Source organism: Lissotriton vulgaris, chromosome 1_1 (genome assembly GCF_964263255.1).
Source record: "Lissotriton vulgaris chromosome 1_1, aLisVul1.2, whole genome shotgun sequence".
NCBI lineage: Eukaryota > Metazoa > Chordata > Amphibia > Caudata > Salamandridae > Lissotriton > Lissotriton vulgaris.
This window is the reverse complement of record NC_141685.1, coordinates 43,856,369-43,883,811: the sequence shown is the minus strand read 5'-3', so window position 1 is coordinate 43,883,811 and position 27,443 is coordinate 43,856,369. Positions and strand designations below refer to the sequence as shown.

Genomic DNA, 27,443 nt, shown 5'->3' with positions numbered 1-27,443 from the left:
TTTCTCGTCGCGCAGTTGTTTTCCCGTTTCTGACAGGGGCGCTTGGAGGCTAGGAGTTCCGGGGTGAACCAGCTTGCTTTTTGACTGGGGTCCCTGTTGGTGTGCTGTTTCATAGGGGCTAAGGTGTTGGCACAGTCTTCCATCCAGTGTCTGAGGACGCGGGCCCCCTCCTCGGGGTTGGTGGGGTTGGTTGGGGGGTTGAGTGCGAGGTGAGCTTGTAGTAGTTCCTTCGTGACTTTGCCCCAACGGCGTCTAGGGATCTGTGGGGTGCGGTGGTGTGAGATGGGTTTCTGGAAGCTGAAGTGGACGCAGTGGCGGTCGGTCCAGGTGAGCTCGGAGGCGTGCCTGAAAGCGACATGGGGACTGGAGGTGAAGATGGCTTCGAGCATGTGGCCGGCGATGTGGGTGGGTGTCGTGACGATCTCTGTCAGTCTGAGGGTGGAGAGGTTGTCGATCAGGGTGGATAAGTTGCTGTCATTGTTGTTTTCCAATTGGTAGTTCAGGTTGCCAAGGAGGATGTAGTTGGTGGAGGTCAGTGCTTGCGTGCTGGTGAAGTCTGCGATGGAGTTGCAGAATTGGGGGTGGGGTCCGGGTGGTCTGTAGACGAGGGTGCCTCTTAGGGTGGTCGTGGGGTCCGTGTGAATCTGGAAGTGCATGTGTTCAGCGGTGTTGAGGGTGTCGGTGGTGCTTGTGGAGACTCTGGTGGTGCTCCTGTAGATGATGGCAATTCCTCCGCCGACTCCTTTAGTGCGGTCCCTGCGGGTTATCTTGTATCCGTCGGGGATGTCTATGGTGATGTCTGGGGTGGCGGTTTCGTTCAGCCAGGTCTCTGTCATGAAGGCGATGTCTGGTGATGTGGAGTCGAACAGGTCCCAGAGCTCGACGGCGTGTTTGCTTGCGGAGCGGGTGTTGAGCAGGATGCATCTGAGCTGATTTGGTTCCGTCGTGGTTGGTGGCTCGGTTTCTTTGGTGCAGGAGAAGCTGCAATTCCGGCAGGGGAAGGGGCCGTGGGTGCGCTTGGGTGCGGCCTTGTTGCATTTGGATGGTTGTCCGAGGTTGAGTGCGATGAGGGTGTTGGCATCGTACCAGATGTGGCTTCGTGGGTGGTGCTTGGTCCAGGGGTTGTGGCGCTGGGCGCGGTCCAGGCACGGACAGGCGCAGATGGGCTGGCCAGCGGTGCACCCATTGCGCGCATCCACTGCGCGGCCTTGCAGCGGCCGCCATAAATGGAGGAGTGGGAGGAAGGCTCAGCTGGGAGGAGGGTGGGGCTAGTGGGAGTGACGAATCGGCAGCAGGGGGGCGGGGACGCAGGGAAGGCAGCGTTGGGAAAAACCTGGCAGCAAGCGCAGGGAGCATGGGAGGGGGCGGGGTACAGAAGGAAGGGGTTGGGGCAATCAGCAGGAAGGCGGCGAAGCAATCAGGGCGGCGAAATCACCAGGGGCCAGGAACCGTGAGGCCAGGAGCACACAAAGTGCTCAGGAGTACAGGCAGGCACAGGAGCAGCTCACAGGCAGGTCAGGAGGCGTTCACAGAGGCAGATGGCGGCGGAGCTGCAGCGGGAGGGGAGCGACCTACCAGAGGGTCAAGGGCACGGCGTGACTTGGAAGCCGATTACTTCCCAATATTTCTCAATTATTTCTCAATACATCCCTTGTTTGTGATTACCTTACAGTGCTCACATTATCATCCGCACTAGAACAGATGGGAGCTTGGGGTGTCTGCTCATAGAAGCTCATTTACATACAAAGAGGGGTGCTGTCTGTTTACAAAGCACAAATTGTTTATGTTAAATGCCTACACAGCACAGGGTAAAGTGACTCAGGTACCAGTGCAAGTGTTGTATGACAGGAGCGGGCAGTCTTAGTTGTTGAGACCTGAATGTCTGACGCATGCATCTTTAAATACTTCAACTGTTTGAGAGAGGGTGGCAGTCTCAAATTCTGGGGACCCAGCTACCAACAGCTCCCCTCATAGTCTTTACTTTTTGCATCCACAGCAAGTGCTGATTCCACCTAAGACAGTAAGCTTTTCAGCTCAGTGGTCGGCTTCCCGGAGTCACCCTGCCTTGTTCTTCCCATACTTCTTTCAGCAAAGGTAAATGTGTCTTCTATTAAAGTGTCCTTAGCTCGCTTTTGGTAATATGACTTGTGCAGTACGGCCTCGTTTGATGGTAAAGCAAAACAGTTCGAAGTCACAAATTTCAAAGAAAAAAGGGACAAGAACTTCAAGATTCTAACCAGGTTTAGATAAAGAAGAATATTTAATAATTATTCTGAAGCAAAATCAAAAGAATAATTGTGATTTAGGGATTATTAATTAGCAAAAACAACTGCCCCAAAGGAAATAAAGGATACAGTTAGTCATGTATTCTAAACCAAAAACAAATGCAAAAAAAAATGTAAATTAAAATGCTGATCCACTGATGCAGTGTTGAAGCCACATATGAAATAGTATTTGTCCTCGCTAGCCATGCTCAAGGGAGAAAGGTAAGTCTAGTCTCCGGTAATGATTAACACTGGAATTTGATGCAAGGGTTTGGAATGAACCAATCACAGAAGGTGACGAGGTGCACAGAAGTGGCTTGGAGTACAAAATTCTCAGAGTAGAGTTGGGTTATCAAGTCAAACCAAAATCTACGGCCATCAAAACGTCTGAAACTTCAGGCAGTTATAACAGGTGTGAAGTCTTCAGAGTTTCCAGGTTATGGATATGGTCCAAGGTTGATGATCCAAACCAACTCAAAGAACCAGCCAAACAAACACATCGGACGAGTGCTTTGGTGTTCGCGCAGGATCATCTCATTCGCTCTAATAATAGCCCAAGTGCTGCGTTCACTTTTGAGTTACCACAAAAATTAAACACCCAGGTTGAGTTGGACACCTCGAAGGCTATTCACAAAGGTACCTTACACCTGTGAGTAATCTATACATGCAAGGATGCTCGTAGAGTAACGTTGCTAGTTTTAGCTATTCACCATTACGAGCATAAAGTTATTAAAAAATGTGGACTTGCACATCTGCACACGCTTAAACAGAGGTGGAGTAAAATGTACAAATGTAACTTACTAGAGCAAAAGTGGAGCAATAGAGAGTGCAGCACCACGAATGGCCAACCACTGGTAATGCAACACCCTGACTTAGAAAATAAGGGAGACAGAGACTTAACAAGCATTGACAAATCAAATAGGTTTCAGCAATTTGAGAGCTATAAACGTTGTCACTGTGAATGTCTTTTAGCTAAGGATTTTTCACTGAGTCCTGTTTTGAAGATGTGTGTTGCAAACATGGTATGAAAACATCTTTACTCTGGGTGGTATTTATCACACTTGAAACATTCTGACTCAGTAAAGTTGTATTTTATTTGGTGCAATAAATATATCACCAATTACAAACCACATGCAGTAAGGGACTGAAATGTATAAGAAACACCATGTGATGTCACTTTCTGCGATGTCACTTGGTCAAAGGTTATGTGAGGTCACTGACTCAAAGACCATGTAATGTTCACTTCCTATGATGTTGCTGTGCTCAAAGATCTGCTGGTGTGGCTTCCTTCGTTCAAGCTGCTCTGAAATGCTGATATTCATGTTATATGAAATGTTCTGTAGGAGGCTCGTTGACCCTAAATAGCTGATTTACGATGATTGATAGAATGGTAGCAATGGGATTCTGGTTGGCTGAGGTATGCACCCAGGCCAGGCAGGAACCACCGCTCTCTACAGGGCAAGCTAGATACACACTAAAAGATAACCTGTGCTCAACCTCTGATAGCTTTGCACAGAGCAGTCAGGCATATCTAAAGATGTGTCCACAATTGTCTTCACTGGGAATCAAACACCCCATTGTAGCGCTTGACTCTCACAGGTTAGCTGGGAGGAGCAGTCCAAGGCCTACTCAAGGGAGGTAATGTGGGCTAGTAATCACCAATCACTGGCACGCAATGACAACACCCAATAACTGATTGTCCAGTCAGTACCTTCTCTTTAGAAAAAGCAGAAGTACATTTATTTAAAACACACTTCTAAAAACTACAAAATATTTTACAAATATGTACATTGTCAGATGGAACATACATAGATGACATTGTGTAATCATTGGGGACCCCTTGGAGGGTCACCCAAACATCTCATATTCGTTCAATCATTTGTTTTGTGATAAACACATACCTTTTGCAAAAATCATTAACATTACTGTGATAACCAATAAAACATTTGCAATCATTATGGTAACCCCAGTAAGATTTTTTCAGTAATTAACCTTGTGTTTGTGTATTCTTTCATGGGTTTGATATCAAAGCTGCAATGGTAAAAACAACCCGTAGAGGCCATCACACTGAAAAAGCATTGAATTGCAACCATACAGTCAGTCCCTAGAGGGCATAGGATCAACATCACATTTGTGGATTTCCAGGCCTTCCAGGTCTGATTAAATGCCATTAAATTACCATGCATCTGGCCCCTAGGGGTTGAAACACTACCGGCTGTAGAGTAAAAGCTACAGCCGTGGGAAAGCTCAAAAAGACACGGAAATCCAGGGGAGGTGATCGTTTTGCAGTCCCCACTAAGAGTGAGGACTCTGACAGTACCTTTAAAAGAAAGGCTGTATTGTGTTGACTTTTTGGTGGTGGTCCCGTCATCCTGGGACCACCACAAGCAGAGATATGGGCCAAAAAGTGTTCAAACAGCAAGGCCCCGAAGGCATTATTTGGCTATTTTCTGAGAAAGCAGTAAATACGGTAGCAGGGGCTCTCTCGCTGTGCTAGGGAGACCTGCGCAAGTTTTGTTACTTTGTGTTCCTTCGTTTTTTAAGCAGCCTCGTGTTGCACTTCGTTTAGGGTAAAGCAGTCAGCAGATGAGACAGCATCTGACAATTGATCTCAGTCTTCAGTTTTCATGTGCGTTGTGAGGCGCAAATGCACTGTATGGCGTGGCAGTGGGGGGGCGTAGAACGGTGTAAGGGATGAGAGAGACAGATGCAGAACATAGGGCGGAGCCATTGTATAGAGAACGGTCAGCAGATGTGACCGCGTCTGACTTTTGATTTCGGGCTTCAGTTTTCATGCACATTGTGAGGCACAAACGCGCTATATGGCGGTGGCGGTGGGGGGGTGCAGATAACGTGAATGGGGCGGAACACAGGGCCGAACCATTGTGTATGATAGCAGTCAGCAGATGAGACAGCATCTGACATTTGATTTTGGTGTTTGAATGGACAGCAAATATTATGAGATGAGAACAAGAATTTCATCCCTGTTTTCAGCGGTGCTCCATAAACCATGAGCGCCCGTCTCAAGTGCTCTAAATTAAAGAAAAAAGTAGCACTGATAACAAATGCTAAAATGGCAGCTGGGCAGATGGATAGTAGTAATTGGTCTATGCTCTCGTAGGTAGAGACATGACGAATGTATGCCATGGACAAATGGGGATAAATAATATTAGATCGATGGTGGAGCCAGCAAATGGTAAGTCTGTGAGTGGGCTGAAGCCTATAAAGGAGATAAACATGTCTCTTGTAGACAGCGCAAGTAGTGTCTAGCCGAGACCTAGAAATAGAACCTCATAAGAAATAAAGATACATTAAAATAATGTGTTTTGTCTTTTCAAAAAAAAATTCAATTCATTCTATACAAAACGTTTTTAAAGGCTTTGTCCCATCTGAGGCAATTTAGTAATTTAGAGTACATAATAAGAAAATACAGGGATTTTACTTTCAGTGGGATTTTTTCAACAAATCTTTAAAAAAACATTTTTAACATCTTTAAAATCAATTACATATTTCATTAAAATACAAGTTAAAGGTATTGAAGCATTTTGATCTACATTTAAAGTATATCAAATTAATTTACAATATTATTTAACTTAAACAGATTTATTTTTTAAGTTTAAAAAACATTCAAAATATTCCATATATATTTACACAGGGAGATTTCCACCCTAGTTGAACATATTAAAGATTATATTTTTTCTTAAGATTGAATTAAAGGTTTCCTACCTGAAGTAACATCTTGTTTATGTATTAATAATTATTAAATGTGCTGAACACATGTAATTTGACTTTACTAATAATGAATGTTATACTAGTGTTTAAATTTAAAAAATGTATAACAACATTAAAAAATAATGAAATGTTTTCTTTTAAATATTTTTTGCCATTAAATGACATTTATTTAGATTTTTTAAACTAGTTTTAAATATTTAATTTAGCATTATTTCCTATAGGGTTTTATTTTATGTCCCTACCACCATTATTATTTATGGGAGTTTGCTGCAGTTCCAGTGGATGGCCATGTGTGATGTTGGACTTAATCTCCCTCTGAGCACAAGTACATTTACGATTGTTTTAGGTACATTATGACTTAGTGACTTTAGAGTTGTGGTTTATAAATAGAAATGGGCTTACTCTTTAGTGGGTGAGTGCCTGTCTTTTCCCTAAACCCCTCCCTAACTCGTCTTTAGTTCTGCCTTCACCCCTCCCCTTTATTTATAAGCATTCCCCATTTTACAGCCACTCCTTCTTTCCCTTCCACATTTACTACTAAAACTATACTAACGTGTGCGGAAACTGTGAAGTCGGGGCAGACAACTACACACAGAAAAAGATAGGAGAAGCAGAACAACCGCACGTAATTTGTGAAAAGCATTTTGTAGTTCTTTAGTAGTACTAAAAATGTACAACTCAGATTATCTGTGAGACTCTCTTGGGTATGTCTGATGTGATTTTAAAGCTTGTGAAACTGTCCTCAGCAGATGGGAAGTAGGTTCCATTTGTAACATAAATGGACCTGGAAAGAGGTCACTAAAGTGGATCTTTGTAATACGAAGCTGTGTCCCATTGGAACAGAAGTCATTAGGACTTTTTAGGGTAGTGACAGGAATGGTTAGCATATGGTTGGTCTTGTCTTTAGTGGCACAGAGACATAGAGACTGGAGAATGATGTGGTGGGATGTTGCTGAGAAAAATGACCAGTCCTTCCATCTCATTTAGTTTTTTTCAATAATCAGTCAGAAATTGCACAGGCTTGAACAGACGTTGGTCCCATAGAGTCCTACGACAAGGGGACTTCTGCCGCAGGCACCTGCTGAGGCTCATTAAGGCTGGAAATAGTTTGAGGTTACTTGGATTCCAGATCCTTGGAGGCGTGGCCTCAAAGTTCAGGATCGAATGGACCTTGTGGGTCAGAGCCATGGCTTATTAACACTCAGGAAGCAAAATACACGGAATGGAATGAGGCCACAAATAGTCACTAAGGAATGAGGTTAATTCACAAATTTCTATCCCTCGTGGTGCGCTTTTCTCAGTAAACAGTTTGTTGGACGATAAATTGATTGATGTCCTTGTGGCTGCTTCATGTGAAGGTTTTGCAATGCTGAAAGCTTCTCCTCAGAGCACCTTTTACTCTCCCACCTTGTCTCTGTCATGTAGAGAGGTTGCTTTTATAACTGAAGTTTTTGTCACACTGAGAGCACTGATACATTTTTTTCTCCTGTGGATTTTCTCATGTTGAATCAAACTGAGTCTCCAGCAGATGCTTCTCTGGCATTTAGACCAATGACAAGGTTTTGCCCAGTGTGAGTTTTCTCATGTTCAGTGAGACCAGATTTCTGACTGAAGCTTTTCCATCATTCAGAGCACTGATAAGGTCTTTGCCTAGAGTGAGTTCTTTCATGTCTAGTGAGATTTTTTTTCAAAGTGAACCTTTTCTGGCATTTAGAGCATTGATTCGGTTTTACTCCAGTGTGAGTTTTCTCATGATGAGCGAGACCAGATTTCTCACTGAAGCTTTTCAAGCATTCAGAGCATTGATATGGTTTTAGTCCAGTGTGAGTTTTCTCATGTTGAATGAGACCAGATTTATGACTGAAGCTTTCCCTGCATTCAGAGCACTGAAAAGGTTTTTGCCCCGTGTGGGTCCTTTCATGTAAAGTAAGGCTGAATTTCCGGCTGAAGCTTTTACAGCATTCAGAGCACTGATAATGTTTTTGCCCAGTGTGAGTTACCGCATGTCGTGAGAGAGTAGATTTCTGGCTGAAGCTTTTCCAGCATTCAGAACACTGATACGGTTTAAGCCCAGTATGAGTTCTCTCGTGTTGAATGAGATTGGCCTTACAACTGAAGCTTTGTTGGCACTCTGAGCACTTATATGGTTTTAGTCCAGTGTGAGTTACCGCATGTCGTGAGAGAGTAGATTTCTGACTGAACCTTTTCCAGCATTCAGAGCACTGATACGGTTTAAGCCCAGTATGAGTTCTCTCATGTTGAATGAGATTGGCCTTACAACTGAAGCTTTGTTGGCACTCTGAGCACTTATATGGTTTTAGTCCAGTGTGAGTTACCGCATGTCGTGAGAGAGTAGATTTCTGACTGAACCTTTTCCAGCATTCAGAGCACTGATACGGTTTAAGCCCAGTATGAGTTCTCTCGTGTTGAATGAGATTGGCCTTACAACTGAAGCTTTGTTGGCACTCTGAGCACTTATACGGTTTTAGTCCAGTGTGACTTACCGCATGTCTTGAGAGAGTAGATTTCTGACTGAACCTTTTCCAGCATTCAGAGCACTGATACGGTTTAAGCCCAGTATGAGTTCTCTCATGTTGAATGAGATTGGCCTTACAACTGAAGCTTTGTTGGCACTCTGAGCACTTATATGGTTTTAGTCCAGTGTGAGTTACCGCATGTCGTGAGAGAGTAGATTTCTGACTGAACCTTTTCCAGCATTCAGAGCACTGATACGGTTTAAGCCCAGTATGAGTTCTCTCGTGTTGAATGAGATTGGCCTTACAACTGAAGCTTTGTTGGCACTCTGAGCACTTATATGGTTTTAGTCCAGTGTGAGTTTTCTCATGTTGAATGAGACCAGATATGTGACTGAACCTTTTCTGGCATTCAGAGCACTGATACGGTTTTAGTCCAGTGTGCGTTCTTTCATGACAAGCGAGACCAGATTTCTCACTGAAGCGTTTCAAGCATTCAGAGCACTGAAAAGGTTTTTGCCCTGTGTGGGTCCTTTCATGTAAAGTAAGGCTGAATTTCCGGCTGAAGCTTTTACAGCATTCAGAGCACTGATAATGTTTTTGCCCAGTGTGAGTTACCGCATGTCGTGAGAGAGTAGATTTCTGGCTGAAGCTTTTCCAGCATTCAGAACACTGATACGGTTTGAGCCCAGTATGAGTTCTCTCGTGTTGAATGAGATTGGCCTTACAACTGAAGCTTTGTTGGCACTCTGAGCACTTATATGGTTTTAGTCCAGTGTGAGTTTTCTCATGTTGAGTGAGACTAGATTTCTGACTGAACCTTTTCTGGCATTCAGAGCACTGATACGGTTTTAGTCCAGTGTGAGTTCTTTCATGACAAGTGAGACCAGATTTCTCACTGAAGCTTTTCAAGCATTCAGAGCACTGAAAAGGTTTTTGCCCCGTGTGGGTACTTTCATGTACAGTAAGGCTGAATTTCCGACTGAAGCTTTTACAGCATTCAGAGCACTGATACGGTTTGAGCCCAGTATGAGTTCTCTCGTGTTGAATGAGATGGGTTTTCTGACTAAAGCACTTCAGGCACTTAGTGCACTGATAAGGTTTGTGCCCAGTGTGGATTCTCACATGTTGAATGAGATCGCTTTTCCGACTGAAGCCTTTCTGGCATTCAGGACACTGATACGGTTTTTGTCCAGTATGAGTTCTCTTGTGTTTAGTGAGGTGGGATTGATAACTAAAGTTGTTCTCACATTCATCGCTCTTATTCAAGTTATTTGTATCTCTAAGTTGGGTTTGTTCCTGGCTACATGCCATCTTAAGTCTGAATCTAATTCCGGAGTCTGTACTTGTTTATGTTAAAACTCAACATTAACTTCTAAACTACGCTGCTGAAGGTCTTCTTCACATTTGCATTCACCTAATTATAGCTTTTTTTGGAGATCAATGTTCTTATCTTTGAAGCCAGCCTATCTAACTTGTCTTATAAACTTTCACTGAGGGGCCCCTTATTTTTATTAAGATACCCCTCATGGATTCATTTTCTCCAAGTTATGCCCACAAGGATTCCCTCAAGTAGAATTAAGCTCATTCTGACTGCAGTTTATCGCATTTAATTTAGGAGTTTTAAAAGCACTGATAGGGTCTTTGAGGATTAGTACTTACAAGTGAGGTACATTTTTTATACAAGTAATGAACATGGATTAAAACATGTTAGGGTAGTTCTCAAATTATCAATAGTGTAACACTGGCCCTTTTTAAGCTTCCTATTCCGGTGAGGCCCAAAAAGGTACACCATTAACTTTGGAGGTCTGGCACACTTGGAAACAACATAGATCAACCCAAGAGACAGAGTTGGTGTTAATCCAGTGTCTTTGCTGTAATGACATCTGAGAAGTAAATTTTCAGTTATTTTTTAAAATACAAGGTTTTCTTTCCTCTGAATCACAGGAGACGGAGACATAAGCTTGCTCGTGTAAACTGAGGTTATTAGCCTTCCTGACACTTCTGTAACATCACATCACGTCTACGGATACTGATTTGCTGGGAGAGGCTTAGGTCTCCAAGGCATTTCTCATAAACCATCAGGCAGAATTTGCAACAACGAATATTCCCAAGTGCTCTGTGTGAGGATCAGTTGTTGCCAATGTTCTTTGCTTGACCAACCGTGAAATGTTTCCTTTAAGTGAAAATATTCTTATATTTAGTAGCTGTCGTAGATTTTCAATTTACATGCAGGTACAGTTATTATTTCAGAGGCTATTCAATCCCAATAACTGACACTTGGTAAATGTTCCTGGTCATTGTACTTCAAGGTTTGACAACAAATAATGATTGTAAGAAAGTCGATAAATCACTTTCACATTCAGCAGTTTCTTCTGCACCAAATTCCTCCCCATTCCTGGTGCATAGAACTAGTTTTTTCTTCAGAGATTTAGAGTGTTTCTACTTTCCTCAAAATAACCCTTTATAGAAATGTTTCCAACATTACAACATTTATTTTTCTTTTTGTTGCTTCAGTGACCTGTAAAAATAGAGTCAGAAATTATAAGTGAGTTGCACTGCAAGGGGGTAAAACAGGACATGGATACTGCATAGACAGGGAACTTGGGACCACTGAGACTCAATGTCGTGAGAGCAAAAGTAGTGAATACTGTAGAAAGAAACACAAGTAACACATTTATCATGACACATATTCTCAGAAGCATCCAACACCAACAATTTACTCTTCCTGTGATGATGACTGGCATCACAGTAAGGTATTTGTACCTCCTTTAATGAATTGTCAGATGTTGTGTACTCCCTTCCCATTTAAAGGACTCTGCTATTCCTTATTTCAGGCATCGATGAAGGGACATTTCATTGAACAAAGGAATCTGCCTTGTTGTAATCACTGCTTTAAATGCCACTGGCGGAGCGTGATTATTTTATTAAGAGTGTTTTGGTCACTCAATCCCTTACCCTTGGGTGTGATACTGATACATAATACATACTTAAGAAACATGACTAACAGTGTGCCTCGTGAAACACGTGAGAATTTGAAACTGCATCGTAAAAGCATGCAGAAGGGTCACAAACTGGTTTGAGATTAAGTCTTTCATGACAGAGAGAGAAACCTACTAATGTGCTATGAAAATAATATGAAAGGTAGTAATGCAGTCTGTAGTTTTAAAACAAAATATGATTATGAGAATGCTCAAATAAAAGTAGTCCTGCTTATGTTTTCTTTGAGATGTAAATCCGAGAGAAAGTGATTGCATGTTTCTTAATGAAACGTAATTAGGCTATGCTTACAAGTATAATGAAATGCTGTTTTTATATTATTTCTTATGAATCTCTAGTTCTTTAATGTTTTCAACATTAGCATGGTTTTTCTTTAAAAAATAGTGATTTAGTGGTTTTCCATGTAGGCCTCAAAAATGTATTTTGTCTTTCATTATTTCCTTCGAATAATCTAAAAATGCCCCGATTGCACTGAAGCTACGAGTATTATCACTGAAGTTTCTGTCCTACAGTTTGAAAAATGTACATCCTTTCTGTTTGAATAAAACTGTATTGACTATGTTGCAAGCTCAGAAGAGAGCAAGTGGAGTGGACACGTTGAGTTGCAAATGTATTTACTATTTCCGAAGGGAAGTGATATTGCACATTCTTAACCCTTTCGCTGTGGCGGCAATTCCGCCGCAGTGCTAAGGGGAGGGGGGGTGCGCGCGGCGCTCCGACGCTTGTGACGGAACCGCTCCGTCACGCCCCTCGGGTGGGCTGTGCTTGTGATGGAGTGGTTCCGTCATGGCCCCGCCCACTCAATAGAACACGCCGCGCAGGCACAAGATCAGCGCCGCGCAGGCGCGGTGAGCGGGCCATGACGGAACCGCTGCATCACCAGCACAGCCCACCCGAGGGGCGTGACGGAGCGGTTCCATCATAAGCGTGGGAGGGGTTAAAGAACAATGACCACTGAACAATCGTTTTGAGGCATAATTGCCCCTTGGGAAAAGGACGGCACGCTGCTATTTTCCCTTGCAAATCCTTGGCCTGACCTGCTGTCGGTCTGAACTCTGAATTTTCCCTGAACTGAAATCTCCTGATTACCTCCGCACTTTACCGGCTGGTGAAGTTGAGCAGGTAAAATCTTTCAGCTGAAGAATTTATTAACCGTGGGCAATGAACTCAGGTCCGCTAGTGGAGGTTGCGGAGATTAGCTAACAACGCATTAAATTGAAAACACAGAGTTCATGCAAAAACTCTGACTCTGCCACGTAGGGAGTTAGCAACTACACCCACAACCCTTTGATAAAACAACTTTACCTTTGCATGCTAAAAAGCATATAACCAATTCACAAAAGTGAGCTTCGAAAAATATCAGGCAATGAGAGAGGTGATGATTTTGAGCATATCATGCTGAACGATTCAGTGGTGGTCCCATCCTCGTAGGACCACCCAAAGCAAAGTTATGGGCAAAAATACAATGCTAACCAAAGGCTCAGCAAAGCATTATGGGATGAGATTCTAGAGTGCAGTGAATATTATAGTATTAGCTCTCAGTTGAGCCGGAGAGATGCAGCTTCAGGAATGTTTTGATATTGCATACTATATTATTCACTGCACTCTAGAATCTCATCCCATAATGCTTTGTTTCTATTTCTATTTAGGGGGTTTTGTAAAGCGCTTGGTGACGCACAGCGGCGTGTCCCCGCGCTGAGGAGCTGATGCTTACTGGAAACTACCGGAGCGGAATAACTTACTGGGTGAATAGTACAGTTTTGAGCTTTGCTCTGAAAAGTGATTCTGATGGTTCTAGGCGCAACGCCATGGGTAGTTTGTTCCATCTAGATGCTGCCAGGTACCTAAAGGATCTGCCGCCCATCCGTGCTTTAGACACCTTGGGAATGGACAGGAGCCCCGTGCCGGAAGATCTAAGGGAGCGGGACGGCTCGTAAGGTGTCAGCAGTCCTTTCAGAGGGAGGGGAGACCTCCCATTGATAATCCGATGGCAAGTACATAGTGCTTTAAAATCTACCCTGCTTCTAACCGGAAGCCAGTGCAGGGACCGGAGAGCCGCTGTGGAGGCAGCTCTTCTGGGTAGTCTGAGCACTAGTCGGGCAGCAGCGTTCTGTAAGACCTGTAAGCGGCTCAGATTCTTCTCCAAAGTCCCTAAATAGAGAAGGTTGCCATAGTCCATCTTAGATGTGACTCGTGCATGCACCAGGGTTTGACGGGCTTTAATCGGTAAGAACTTCAATACCTTCCTGAGACTTTTGAGTGTCCCGAAGCATGATCCAACCACCCGATTAATCTGAGGGCCAAAGGTCAAGTCGGTATCAAACCAGATACCCAGGTTCTTTGCTTTTTGGCAAGGGGTAGGTGTTGGATCTAGGCATGGCGGCCACCATGCCGACGTCCACGCCGCCTGGTCTCCCCCCACGACCAGCACCTCGGTCTTGCCTCCATTGAGCTTGAGGCAATTGGCCTTTGGTTGGGATTGTAATTTTGCCCATAACTGACTGTGCTTGGGGTGGTCCTAGGAGGATGGGACCATCATTGAATCGTTCAGCCTGATATGCTCTTTGTGTCTAAGGCTTCTGCTTAGTTCTCCCCTTAGGTTGAGGAGGACCCCAAAATCATCAACTCTCCCATGCTTGCTAAATTTTCATTTTCACTTTTGTGAGACGACTATACGCATTTTAGCATGTAATGATAGAGTTACTTGTTGTTTTACCAAAGGTATGTGAGGTTTCTGTTTCATTAATTGGGATGAGACGGGACAGGGTTACGGAGTGGAATTTCACCGAGTTTTTGTTCAACTCCGCAGAATTCTGCGTAGTGGTACTCCGCCAACTTCGCCTACCCTTAGAATTCATGACTCTGGCTATTGCACGCTGTGCTCTAGCGTTCTACTGGGTCCACCTTGTGTCCTGATAAATCTACAATCAATTCTTAGTTTGCATGATTCCAAGTAATGTGTTCTATTTTGCAATATGTTTTCTCTCTTTTTCTCTCTTCCTTCCACAGTAGGTGTTATTTGACGATGTATTTGTTCTGAGCTGTGATGTGCTGTGATTTACCTGTATACAGAAGAATAACCATTATTAAACGATTCTAGTGCATGTTTGTGCTTTGACCATTCAATCTGAAGTTTAGATAAAGATAACTTAATAACTATTCCATGTGTTTGTCCTTACTTATTGATGATTTTATTAATATTGTGTGAATAATATTAGCTAGGCACTTCTTTATTACAGGTCCTCATTAAAGATGGTCTTTCCATCTCTAGTTATACGAGTCCCTATTAGCTCATACGGAGGACCTTAAGATTATGATTAAATTGTAGAGTTTCTATGGGTCAAACTCTGTGTTATTGTGAATTGTGTTGCTGAGGATTGAGTTTACGATGTGGTGGGTAACCTATGTTTGAGCTCACAAATTTTACACCTCTTCCCCTGGATCACCACCGTAGACTGAGGCTGTGTCCAGTTGGCTCAGAGGAATTCACCATTTCAAATTATATGGAGGATAAGGACTTACCTGGTGGCCCGGAACTTGTCACACTCCTTTGACAGGACCCAGACACTCCAACACCTAGAAAAAGAAAAAAAACAGCATAACGGGAAAGGAAAGTAAAATGGGATGAGAAAAAACGAATACTACAGAAACAGAAGAATAATAAAAAAGAGGCTATCTTCCACTCTTCTTCAAAGAGACCCAGTGCAGCCCTGGTGGTGACAAACAGGGCAGGAAAGGGCAGGCTGGGAGGACGCAAAGAGCTGGAAGTCAGATCTAGAGAGAAAGAACACGGAAGATATAGACCAAGGAGAGGATAGAATCATGAGGTGTGGAGGAGACAAATGTGTTGATAGTCAAGGGACTGCTGGGGAACATGGGAGGCAAGCGTGCTGATGGCCCAGTGCCTCCCGACCCGAGAAGGGCCCAGACCTGCACTAGGGCCCCATGACATTCATATTCCTTGAGGAATGTGGCTGCATCAGGTGGGTGCCAGGGTTAGTGGAAACTCAGAAAATGATGGGGGAGGTTTGCAGGAACATGGGGTGGCTGCCCACTGCTACAACGACCATGTGTGGAGGCACGTTTTGCCAGATAAACCTTAGTATTTATAAGAGCCCTAAAGTAAGAGGCAGAAAGAATAAAACTGTTATGAAGAGAATACACTGGCAGAGTTCAACAGTTCTTTATTAGTGTCAGAGCTCCAAGCATTACCTGGTATGTATAGTCTTGACTCTCACTTGCGCAGGAGCAGAGATGATTTCAGGCTCGGGAACTAGATGCTAATACCCGAATCCCAAGAGACGATGTCGGCAGGTCTAGAAGAACCTCCCTACATCATCCTCCGGGAAGGGGGTGTGGATAAAATAACAAACAGAGAAGAGACTGGTCCGGAAAGTTTCTTCAGACAACTTCCTTCTGGGTGTCTGCGTGTTAGAAACCTGTAAGAGGAGCACACCATTAGTTTTCCCTCCTCTGCTACTCTGACTCTGATATTCACGGGTTCTATATTAACTCACTTTACTTTTTCCTGGACCTTGCTTCTCTTCTAAGGGGTATTGGTTTTCTCGTCTAGTTAGTCGTTACTGCATAGGGAGACAATAGCGAATGGGTTAGATTCCTACTAGTACTATTCTATGATCATCCTAGAACTAAATCTTTCTGAGCATACTTACTTCGCTAACTAATCGATGACGCTGTATTTGGGGTTCTGTAAAGTTGCACTGAATAGGAATCTCTTGAACAAGTCTTTACTTATAGATAGTCTTTTCTCTTAGGCAATTGACTCAAAGGAGGCAAGTTCAGGTAATCTTTCTTTTCTCTTTTCACACAAAAGTTCAAGAAATAAGTCTTTCCGCACTTGAAAATACAATTTATGTCACTGTGGATATCTTCAGTTTGGCCAAACACTGTTTATTGTCACTTAGCTTTCCATTCGCTGACTGACTCTCTTCAACGTTGGAATTCTTCTTCTCCTCAGGAAATCACCATTACTCGCTATACTCTTCGTCGACTCTTCGAAGGTTTTCTTCACCGCTGGGAACTCGGACTTGGAAAAGGGGAAGGTTATTACGCGTTTGAATTAATACGCCGTAACAACATTTCCTCGACACTCGCGCTAAACGCAAATGGAGTACTACAACCAGGATACTTTAGAACTAAGGATTCAAGGAAATCACCAGAGTTACGCACACAGGTTCATCTTCGTTAACGGTTCAGGTGAAGTGCGTAGTTTCTAGAACTTGCGTCCCGCTCGTACTCTCCGCACCAAAACGAGGCTAAACGACTAGAGCGTCAACCTCACAGCACCACGGCACTGTGGCAGCCATTTTGTCTCTCCAGAATCGGACCCTCTCCGACCATGACGAATATGCGTACATTCGGGCTTCATCTTGGGTTGAGATTGAACCACATATCTGCGAGTCCAAATGACGGGTTCTGACAGTACCCCCCAACAAGGCAGGCTCCCTCCGTCTGGGCTTGGAAGGGTAGCGTTGATGGAAGGAATGAATCAATCTGGGAGCGTGAACATCTTCCTCCAGTTCCCACGATCGCTCTTCCGGCCCATAACCTTTCCAATCGATGAGGTAGTACAGTTTCCCTCTGGAGACCTTAGAATCCAGAATTTCTTTTACTTCAAACTCCGTTCCCGTCTCCAGGTGAATTGGCTTTGGGGGTGATTGCATTCTCAGTTCTGCAGAAGTTCTCTTAAGCAAGGAAACATGGAAGACAGGGTGAATCTTCATCTTAGGAGGGAGTGTCAATTGATAGGTAACTGGATTAATTTGCTTCTTCACAGGGTAAGGACCAATAAAGCGAGGTTGAAATTTTCGATTTCCTTTTAGTCTCAGGTGTTTTGTGTTCAACCACACCTTATCTCCTACGGACAGTGGAGGACTAGCATGTCTCTTCTTATCTGCATAAGTCTTATATTTCTCCTTAGCCTTTTGCAGATTGTCTGCTGCTTTTTGCTGGATTTGACTCATCTGGGATACCAGGTCCTTGACAGCTGGGACTGCAATTTCCATTTGTCGAATTGATGCATTTGGGTGTCGTCCATAATTCAAGAAGAAGGGGGAGAAACCAGTGGAACCATTTCTTGCATTGTTATGGGCGAATTCCGCCGATCACAAGTAATCGGCCCACTGAATTTCCTTTTTCAGGAGGAATAGTCGGAGATATTGTTCCAGCTCTTGATTCACCCTTTCTGTTTGCCCATCAGTCTCTGGGTGATAGCTCGTAGAAAACCTAACTTCAGTACCTAGACCTTTCATGAATGCTCTCCAAAAATGGGATATAAACTGGGTACCCCTATCCGAAATGACCACCTTGGGGATGCCATGGATCCTGACTATTTGGGAGCTAAAATGATCTGCTAATTGTTTGGCTGACGGAGTTCCCTTTAATGCTATGAAGTGGGCCATTTTAGAGAAGGCATCTACTACCACTAGAATGGTGTCATAACCCCTGCTCAAAGGTAAATCAGTGATGAGATCAAGAGTCACTGTGTGCCAGGGATAAGGCGGGTGGGTAGGGGTTGCAGGAGCCCTTTTGGGGCTTGTCGTTCAGATTTTCCCTGAGCGCAGACCTCACAAGCCTTAACATATCTCTCAATATCAGTTGACATTCCAGGCCACCAATAGTGTCTCTTTACCAACTCTTCGGTTTTGTTTTCTCCCTTGTGTCCGGCCAGCTTATCATCATGACATTCACGCATCACCTGTTGCTGCAATTCCGTTGTTGGCACATACAAGGCCTCCCCATGATATGGCAACTGACGAACAATTGTCCTGTTAGGATCTTCCTTAACCCAATCCTGCTTAGCCTCCGAACTCATGCTTTCTGCTATGGCCTCTTGGATATCGATCGAGACTGTGGCCCCAATAAACTTGTTCTCAGGGATGATCGGTTGAATATCTATGGCCGCTCTCTGAGGGTCGGTGCCTAATCTGGAAAGCGCATCGGCCTTCCCATTTTGTGCTCCTGGACGAAAGGTAATTACAAAGTCGTAATCTGCAAAGTACAAGGACCATCTAAGTTGCCTTGGCGTGAGCGTTCTGGCGGATTTCAAGAATTTCAGGTTTCGATGATCCGTGAATACTGTGACTTGATGCTGTGTTCCCATCAGATAATGCCGCCACTCCTTGAAAGCATCCTTGATAGCCAGTAGTTCCTTCTCGGTGATGGTGTAGTTGATTTCTGCCGGGGTCAGCTTCCTAGATCTGTAAGCTACTGGATGCAGTTGACCTGTGCTCTTGTGACGCTGCGACAGGACCCCCCCCAGCGCCTGGTCTGACGCATCGGTCTCTACATAAAACGGTTCCGATGGATCAGCATGAAGCAGTACCGGTGCTGTAGTAAAGGCTTCTTTTAAGGCTTGGAAGGCCTCTTCGGATTCTTTCGACCACTCGAACTTCGTTCCTTTTCTCAATAGTCTGGTAAGGGGTAAAATCTTTCCGGAGAACTCACTGATGAATCGTCTGTAGAAGTTGGCAAACCCAATGAAGCTTTGGACCTCTTTCACACTCGTTGGAGATTTCCAGGTGGTCACCGCCTCTACCTTCCTCGGATCCATTAAAATGCCAGACGGGGAAAGGACAAATCCTAAGAATTCGACCTGAGAGACATCGAAAGCACATTTCTCCAATTTTACAAACAACTTGTTCTCTTGCAATTTTCTCAAGACTCCTTTCACCTGCTCATGGTGTCTCGTCACATCGGAGGAATAAATCAAGATGTCGTCAATGTACACTATGGCACACTGGTCGATGAACTCCTTCAAGACATCATTGATAAAGTGCTGGAAGGCAGCTGGGGCATTACATAGCCCATAGGGCATCACTTGGTACTCGAACAGCCCGAATCTAGTCCGAAAGGCCGTCTTCCATTCATCTCCTTCTCGCATTCTGACTAGATGGTAGGCCCCTCGCAGATCTAATTTTGTATAGATTTGGGCTCCTTTGACTTGATCCAATAATTCCGATATCAAGGGCAGAGGGTATCTGTTCTTTTTTGTTATCCTATTGATTGCTCTGTAATCGATGCACGTTCTCAATTCTCCTTCCTTCTTTGGCACAAAAAATATGGGCGATGAGACAGGTGACTGTGATGGTCGGATGAAACCATTTGCCAAATACTTGTCCAGGTATTCCTTCAGATGTTGGTGTTCTTTCTCCGTTAATGCGTACACTCGACTGCATGGCAAATTGGCTCCAGGTTCTAGGTCTATCTTGCAGTCGTAGGCTCTATGTGGAGGTAAAAGCTCTGCTTCCACTTCGTTGAACACGCTCTCGAACTCCTTATACACCTCTGGGATCTGGTGTGTGTCAATGGCACACACAGAATGCTCCACAAGACTCAAGGCATGAGCTGGGTTTATTCCCTCTCCGATAGTCCTTGGAACAAAACAGTTCTCACAACAGTAATTTGAGTCCATAAGAACGGTCCTGGAGTTCCAGTCGATCGTAGGGTTATGCTCAGTGAGCCACGGCAATCCAAGAATTAACTGAAACTGTGGAGCGTCGATCAAATTAAACTGGATCTGTTCACGATGGCCATCTGCGGTAATCAGTTCCATCACCTCCGTGTGGCTCACGATGGGTCCCGATGATAAATTAGTTCCATCTACGGCGTGGACTGGCTCACTCTTCTCTTTCTTTATTGCTTGGATTCCCACCTTGTCCGCAAAACGCAAGTCACAGAAATTTCCCGTCGCTCCTGAGTCTATCATTACTGAGACTTCGGTTAGGACCGTCGATCGGAACATCACTCTCATAGACAGAATCAAATGTGGAGCCGCCGCTTGTAGGGTATTCGCCACATGGTGTTCCTTTGGAGTCTCTTCTGTAAATCGCACCCACCCGTTCAACTCCAGCCACGGGTGGTGCCGCTAGTTTTCCTTCGGCTTGAATGTTCCTTTGGGCTTCTTCGGACAGTTTCGGACAAAATGCCCACTCGAACCACAATATATGCACAGGTTATTCGTCCTTCTCCTTTCTCTTTCTTCCTTCGTTAGGGGTCCTCTGATGGTTCTGATTTGCATTGGTTCAATTCCTGAGGTCGCTTCAGAGGTTCTTGTTCCTTCAGAACGCGCCCTGTCGAACCTAGGAACGGCCGCTCGGACATCCTTTTTCTTTTCTCCTCTTCGCTCCCCTTGACGAAAATCTATTTCTAGAACTAAATCGATGAGGGCCGATATCTCCGTTGGGCGATTCGGAATTTGGGCTAACGTGTCCTTCAGCTCGTCTCTTAACCCACGATAAAAAACTGCTGCTCGCTTGCTTTCCGGCCAATCCGTCTCCACCACTAACTTGTTGAACTGCGCCAGATATGCTATTAAATCTCGATTACCTTGTCGTAAATCAAGTAATTCATTGTCCACAACCTGGGAGATTCTCCTGCGATCAAATATTCGAAGAAATTCTTGTTTGAATTTTTCGAAGTTCCTCAGCAGCGGGTCTTCTCTCGTGACTAGAGGCATGGACCAGGCCGCTGCATCCCCGCTCAGATACGAGAGAATGAAGGCTACTTTGGACTGCGCGTCAGGGAAAATGGACGGACAACAAAGGAAATGCAAGGAGCATTGTGAGAGGAATATCTGTGCCTTCTGTGGATCCCCGTTAAACCTTTCAGGGGCGGCTAGAGGAATAACTGGAGACAGTGAGTGAATGACTTGTGTTGTTGACCTGTTTGTCGCTTCTAACACTGGGTTCATGGCCTCTCGCTCTAAACTACTAGTTCTGTGTAATCTCAGGGCTAACTCGGCTGTCTCTTTTCGGGCGTTAACTACTTCTTGTTTTAAATTTTGGTTCTCCTCTCTTACTGCCCCCAGTTCCTTGTGGATTGCGTCTAGGATTGTCCCTAACGATTGAACATCTATTCCTTCGGCCATCTCTGCTCAGGCGCAAAAAATACTTGGGCACTTCACTCTGTCAGAGCTCCAAGCATTACCTGGTATGTATAGTCTTGACTCTCACTTGCGCAGGAGCAGAGATGATTTCAGGCTCGGGAACTAGATGCTAATACCCGAATCCCAAGAGACGATGTCGGCAGGTCTAGAAGAACCTCCCTACATCATCCTCCGGGAAGGGGGTGTGGATAAAATAACAAACAGAGAAGAGACTGGTCCGGAAAGTTTCTTCAGACAACTTCCTTCTGGGTGTCTGCGTGTTAGAAACCTGTAAGAGGAGCACACCATTAGTTTTCCCTCCTCTGCTACTCTGACTCTGATATTCACGGGTTCTATATTAACTCACTTTACTTTTTCCTGGACCTTGCTTCTCTTCTAAGGGGTATTGGTTTTCTCGTCTAGTTAGTCGTTACTGCATAGGGAGACAATAGCGAATGGGTTAGATTCCTACTAGTACTATTCTATGATCATCCTAGAACTAAATCTTTCTGAGCATACTTACTTCGCTAACTAATCGATGACGCTGTATTTGGGGTTCTGTAAAGTTGCACTGAATAGGAATCTCTTGAACAAGTCTTTACTTATAGATAGTCTTTTCTCTTAGGCAATTGACTCAAAGGAGGCAAGTTCAGGTAATCTTTCTTTTCTCTTTTCACACAAAAGTTCAAGAAATAAGTCTTTCCGCACTTGAAAATACAATTTATGTCACTGTGGATATCTTCAGTTTGGCCAAACACTGTTTATTGTCACTTAGCTTTCCGTTCACTGACTGACTCTCTTCAACGTTGGAATTCTTCTTCTCCTCAGGAAATCACCATTACTCGCTATACTCTTCGTCGACTCTTCGAAGGTTTTCTTCACCGCTGGGAACTCGGACTTGGAAAAGGGGAAGGTTATTACGCGTTTGAATTAATACGCCGTAACAACATTTCCTCGACACTCGCGCTAAACGCAAATGGAGTACTACAACCAGGATACTTTAGAACTAAGGATTCAAGGAAATCACCAGAGTTACGCACACAGGTTCATCTTCCTTAACAGCTTCCTTGACCAGCTGAACTCCTTGCGAAGCGGTTGCTCCTGCCCACCTCCCGACCTACTAGCGCCACTGTGGTATCGTAGCGCTGACTATTCATTAACTGGCAGCATCTTTTATTGGCATTTCACTCACTCATGACCAAGCGCCCAGTCCCCAGCGTAGCGCTCCGCATTTACGTAGTCAATAGCAGTTTATTGCAGACATTGTATTTCGCGTAGTGTGCTGTTACTGCAGTTGTCCATCTCAACCTTTTTAATAATATTTGTTACCTGTGTGCATAGCGCCGCTGTTTAGACTGCTCGCATTTGCTGTTGTGCATTTACTTTGCCCTCGCACAGCGTCGTGTTGTTGTTTGGGAGCCCTCCATTTTGTTGTGCCTGCAGCCCGTCCCTCCCCCTTCGCTAACGCCTCCCAGCTCGCCCTCCCACCCACGAAGCACTTGGAAGCACTCGGCTGAGGAGCCTCTGTGACCAGCTGAACTCCTTGCGAAGCGGTTGCTCCTGCCCACCTCCCGACCTACTAGCGCCACTGTGGTATCGTAGCGCTGACTATTCATTAACTGGCAGCATCTTTTATTGGCATTTCACTCACTCGTGACCAAGCGCCCAGTCCCCTTCGTAGCGCTCCGCATTTACGTAGTCAATAGCAGTTTATTGCAGACATTGTATTTCGCGTAGTGTGCTGTTACTGCAGTTGTCCATCTCAACCTTTTTAATAATATTTGTTACCTGTGTGCATAGCGCCGCTGTTTAGACTGCTCGCATTTGCTGTTGTGCATTTACTTTGCCCTCGCACAGCGTCGTGTTGTTGTTTGGGAGCCCTCCATTTTGTTGTGCCTGCAGCCCATCCCTCCCCCTTCGCTAACGCCTCCCAGCTCACCCTCCCACGCTCCGCCCCCTCCACCATCCATTTATGGCCTATGCCCCCACGCGCAGCGTCCACGCGCTACGGACACGCCGAAGGTGCGCCAAAGGTAAGCCCGTCTACGCCCGTCCGCGCCTGGACCGCGCCCAGCGCCAGACCCCCTGCCCCTCGCGCTGCCCAGCCCTCCCGCATTACCTACGATGCCGCTTCCCTCCTAGCCCTTAACCCCGGTCGCGCCCCCAACTGCGTCCAAGCTGCTCCTGGACACACCCATGGACCTTTCTCCTGCTACTCCTGCAAATTCATCGGCACCGTCAACATCTCCGCTACGACCACTCCACAGATTCCCGACCCCAATCACCTACAATGCATCCTTCTCAACACTCGATCAGTCCACAGGCACGCCATCGACCTATGGAATCTACTAGACACCATTTCTCCTGACATCGCCTTCCTTACGGAAACATGGATGAACGCTTCCTCCGCACCAGACATCACCATTGCCATCCCTGAAGACTATAAGATCACTCGCAAAGACCGTACCGGCCACACAGGAGGAGGAATCGCTATCGTCCATAAGAAATCAATCCGCATCTCATCCAGCTCTGACGCCAACCTCGCCAACTCCGAACACCTTCACTTCCAGATCCACATCGACCCCAAAACCACACTCAGAGGCACCCTCCTCTACAGACCACCAGGACCCCGCGCAAAATTCAGTGAAGACATCACGGACTTCATCACTCCACACGCACTCCCCTCCAAAGAATACATCCTTCTGGGAGACCTCAACTTTCACCTTGAAAAGATCAACGACCGCAACACCGCCACCCTCGTGGACAACCTCGCCAACCTCGGACTTAAACAACTGGTCACTTCCCCCACCCACATCGCAGGTCACACACTCGACCCCATCTTCACATCCAGCAATCATGTCTCCTTCAGCCACACCACGGACCTCCTCTGGACTGACCACAGCTGCGTCCACTTCACCTACAACAAGCCAAAACCCACCAACCGCCTCCAACCAACTCTGCAAAGAAACTGGAACAAAATCACCGCGGACCAAATCTCCGCATTGCTCCTTCGAAACTCCCCAGCCCTCTCTTCTAACGCCAACGAAGCCGCCGCCAACCTCACCCTATGGTTATCCAACACCGCCGACACCTTAGCACCTCTGAAAAAACGTCAAAGCAAACCTGGCAGCAAGAAGACCTCATGGTTCAACGATGATCTCAAGAAGTCCAAGAAACTCTGCCGCTCCCTTGAAAAGGCCTGGAAAAAAGACCCAACCACTAGCACCAAGGACGCCTTCAAAAGCGCCACCCGCACTCACCACCAACTGATCCGAAAAGCCAAGAAAACAGCATTCAAGGATCGACTTGACAACAACGCCCACAACAGCAAGGAACTTTTCAACATCGTCAAGGAATTTTCCAATCCCTCGGCCAACTCCAACGACATCACCCCCTCTCAAACCCTCTGCGACTCCCTAGCCTCATTTTTCCACAACAAGATTGCAGACATCCACAACAGCTTTGACAACCAACCCGGAAACCAACCCACCCTACCATCTGCTGATCATCTTCCTCCCGTGAACACCCTTAACGACTGGAACCCAATCTCCACTGAGGACCTCATCCGCCTGATGAATTCCATCCACTCAGGATCCCCCACAGACCCATGCCCTCACCACATCTTCAACAAAGCAGACTCCGTCATAGCACCGCACCTCCGAGACGTCATCAACTGCTCCTTCAACTCCGCCACCTTCCCGGAAAGCTGGAAACACGCTGAACTCACCGCCCTTCTGAAAAAACCAACAGCGGACCCCACCGAACTTAAAAATTACAGCCCCATCTCGCTTCTTCCATTCCCGGCCAAAGTCATCGAGAAAGCTGTCAACAACCAGCTTGCCGCCTTACTCGAAGCCAATAAATCCCTCGACCCCTCACAATCTGGCTTCCGAGCAAAACACAGCACTGAGACCGCCCTCATCGCAGCAACAGACGACATTCGAACTCTACTGGACAATGGAGACACAGTCGCCCTCATCCTCCTCGACCTCTCTGCAGCTTTCGACACAGTCTGCCACAGCACCCTTTTACAACGCCTCAATAACATCGGAATCCAAGGAAAAGCTCTTGAATGGATCACCTCGTTCCTCACCGGAAGAACCCAGAGAGTCCGCCTACCACCATTCAAGTCCGAGGCCTCTGAAGTCATCTGCGGCGTTCCACAAGGATCCTCACTCAGTCCCACCCTCTTCAACGTATACATGAGCCCCCTCGCGGCCATCGCACGCCAACACAACCTCAACATCATCTCTTACGCGGACGACACTCAACTGATCCTTTCTCTCACCAACGACCCCAGCACCGCCAAAACTAACCTACACGAAGGAATGAAAGAAGTTGCCGAATGGATGAAACAAAGCCGTCTGAAACTGAACTCAGACAAAACTGAAGTCCTCATCTGAGGTACATCCCCCTCTGCATGGGACGACTCCTGGTGGCCGGAAGCCCTCGGAAAAAGCACCCATCCCGACAGACCACGCACGGAACCTAGGCGTCATCCTGGATTCTTCACTCTCAATGAACAGACAAGTCAGCGCCGTATCCTCTTCATGCTTCAACATTCTTCGCATGCTCAGAAAAACATTTCGCTGGATCCCCTCCGAAACAAGGAAAACAGTCACCCACGCTCTGGTCACGAGCCGACTGGACTACGGAAACACCCTCTACGCAGGTACTACCGCAAAACTCCAGAAGAAACTCCAACGAATCCAAAACGCCTCAGCCAGGCTCATATTAGACATCCCACGCAACGAACACATCTCTGGGCACCTCAAAGACCTCCACTGGCTACCCGTCAATAAGAGGATCACTTTCCGACTGCTTACCCACGCACACAAATCACTCTACGACATCGGACCAGATTGCCTCAACTCACGACTGTCCTTCTACACCCCCTCCCGCCAACTACGTTCTTCCAGCCAAGCGCTCGCCACTGTACCTCGCATCAACAAGACCACCATGGGAGGCAGATCCTTTTCGTACCTGGCTGCCAAAACATGGAACTCACTCCCCGCTTACCTTCGCCTCACCCAGAACCACCTAGCATTCAGGAAGCAACTTAAAACGTGGATGTTTGACAAGTAATCCTCCTCCCCTCCTAAGCGCCTTGAAACCCTCTGGGTATGTAGTGCGCTATACAAATTTCGTGACTTGACTTGACTTCAGGTGAAGTGCGTAGTTTCTAGAACTTGCGTCCCGCTCGTACTCTCCGCACCAAAACGAGGCTAAACGACTAGAGCGTCAACCTCACAGCACCACGGCACTGTGGCAGCCATTTTGTCTCTCCAGAATCGGACCCTCTCCGACCATGACGAATATGCGTACATTCGGGCTTCATCTTGGGTTGAGATTGAACCACATATCTGCGAGTCCAAATGACGGGTTCTGACAATTAGCTTCCAAACCTTCAGGCCAACAGATGATAGAGCATTCCAAATGTGGCAGGACAAAGGAGGAATAGTGGGTTGTACCAAGTAGGTTAATTATAACAAAAACATCACACAATTTAGGAACCCGGAGATAAATAGCCTGACCCTGCAGTATACCAACATTTGTACAGAAACACGCTTAAAACAGCTAGCATAAAAACAAATCAGGAAGAGGACTACGTAAAAGCCATGTATTTGTTTTATTTTATTTTATTTTTGTAAGAGCATAAGCTATATAGCTAGAGAATGGTCTCGAGAGGGAGTCAAATTCTTGAAGCTGAAGAGAGATAAAAAACAGAGACACAGAGAGACTTGAGAAGAAATAGAAGAAAAGGAAACAGAAGGCACTAGGAAACGTTACCTGATGGTTATCTTGTTTATTCCTCCAAGGGAGGCAGCCGCACCACCTGGCCCGTCCCAGAATACCTTGAAAGGAAGTAAAGATTTGCTTCAACCAAGAGCTTATCTGCATCAAACGTGAATCTCACTTCCTCTCATCTTCCAAAACAACTTTCCAAGAAAAACAAACTCTTGTTCTCTACAAAACCGTTGTAAAGCACCGTTGGTCTATGATTAAATAGAATATTTTTTTTAACCTTTTTATTCTTCTGGTATATACGACCAAACCCACAACACCCTCCAAATCCAAACCTTGCAC

General features: G+C 45.5%; 1 long non-coding RNA gene and 1 pseudogene across 1 annotated transcript; both read right to left on the bottom strand.

Moving 5' to 3' along the window:
- Nucleotides 1–7,069: 7,069 nt before the first annotated feature.
- On the bottom strand, nt 7,070–9,814 carry LOC147737138 (uncharacterized; annotated as a pseudogene).
- A 125-nt stretch (nt 9,815–9,939) lies between these two features.
- LOC147737137 (uncharacterized) lies at nt 9,940–27,213 on the bottom strand. Its single transcript, XR_015310057.1, has 3 exons — nt 27,147–27,213; nt 14,993–15,046; nt 9,940–10,991 (listed from the first exon to the last, which is right to left on the bottom strand). It is a non-coding gene; the product is annotated as an uncharacterized LOC147737137 (long non-coding RNA).
- Between the last annotated feature and the right edge of the window lie 230 nt (nt 27,214–27,443).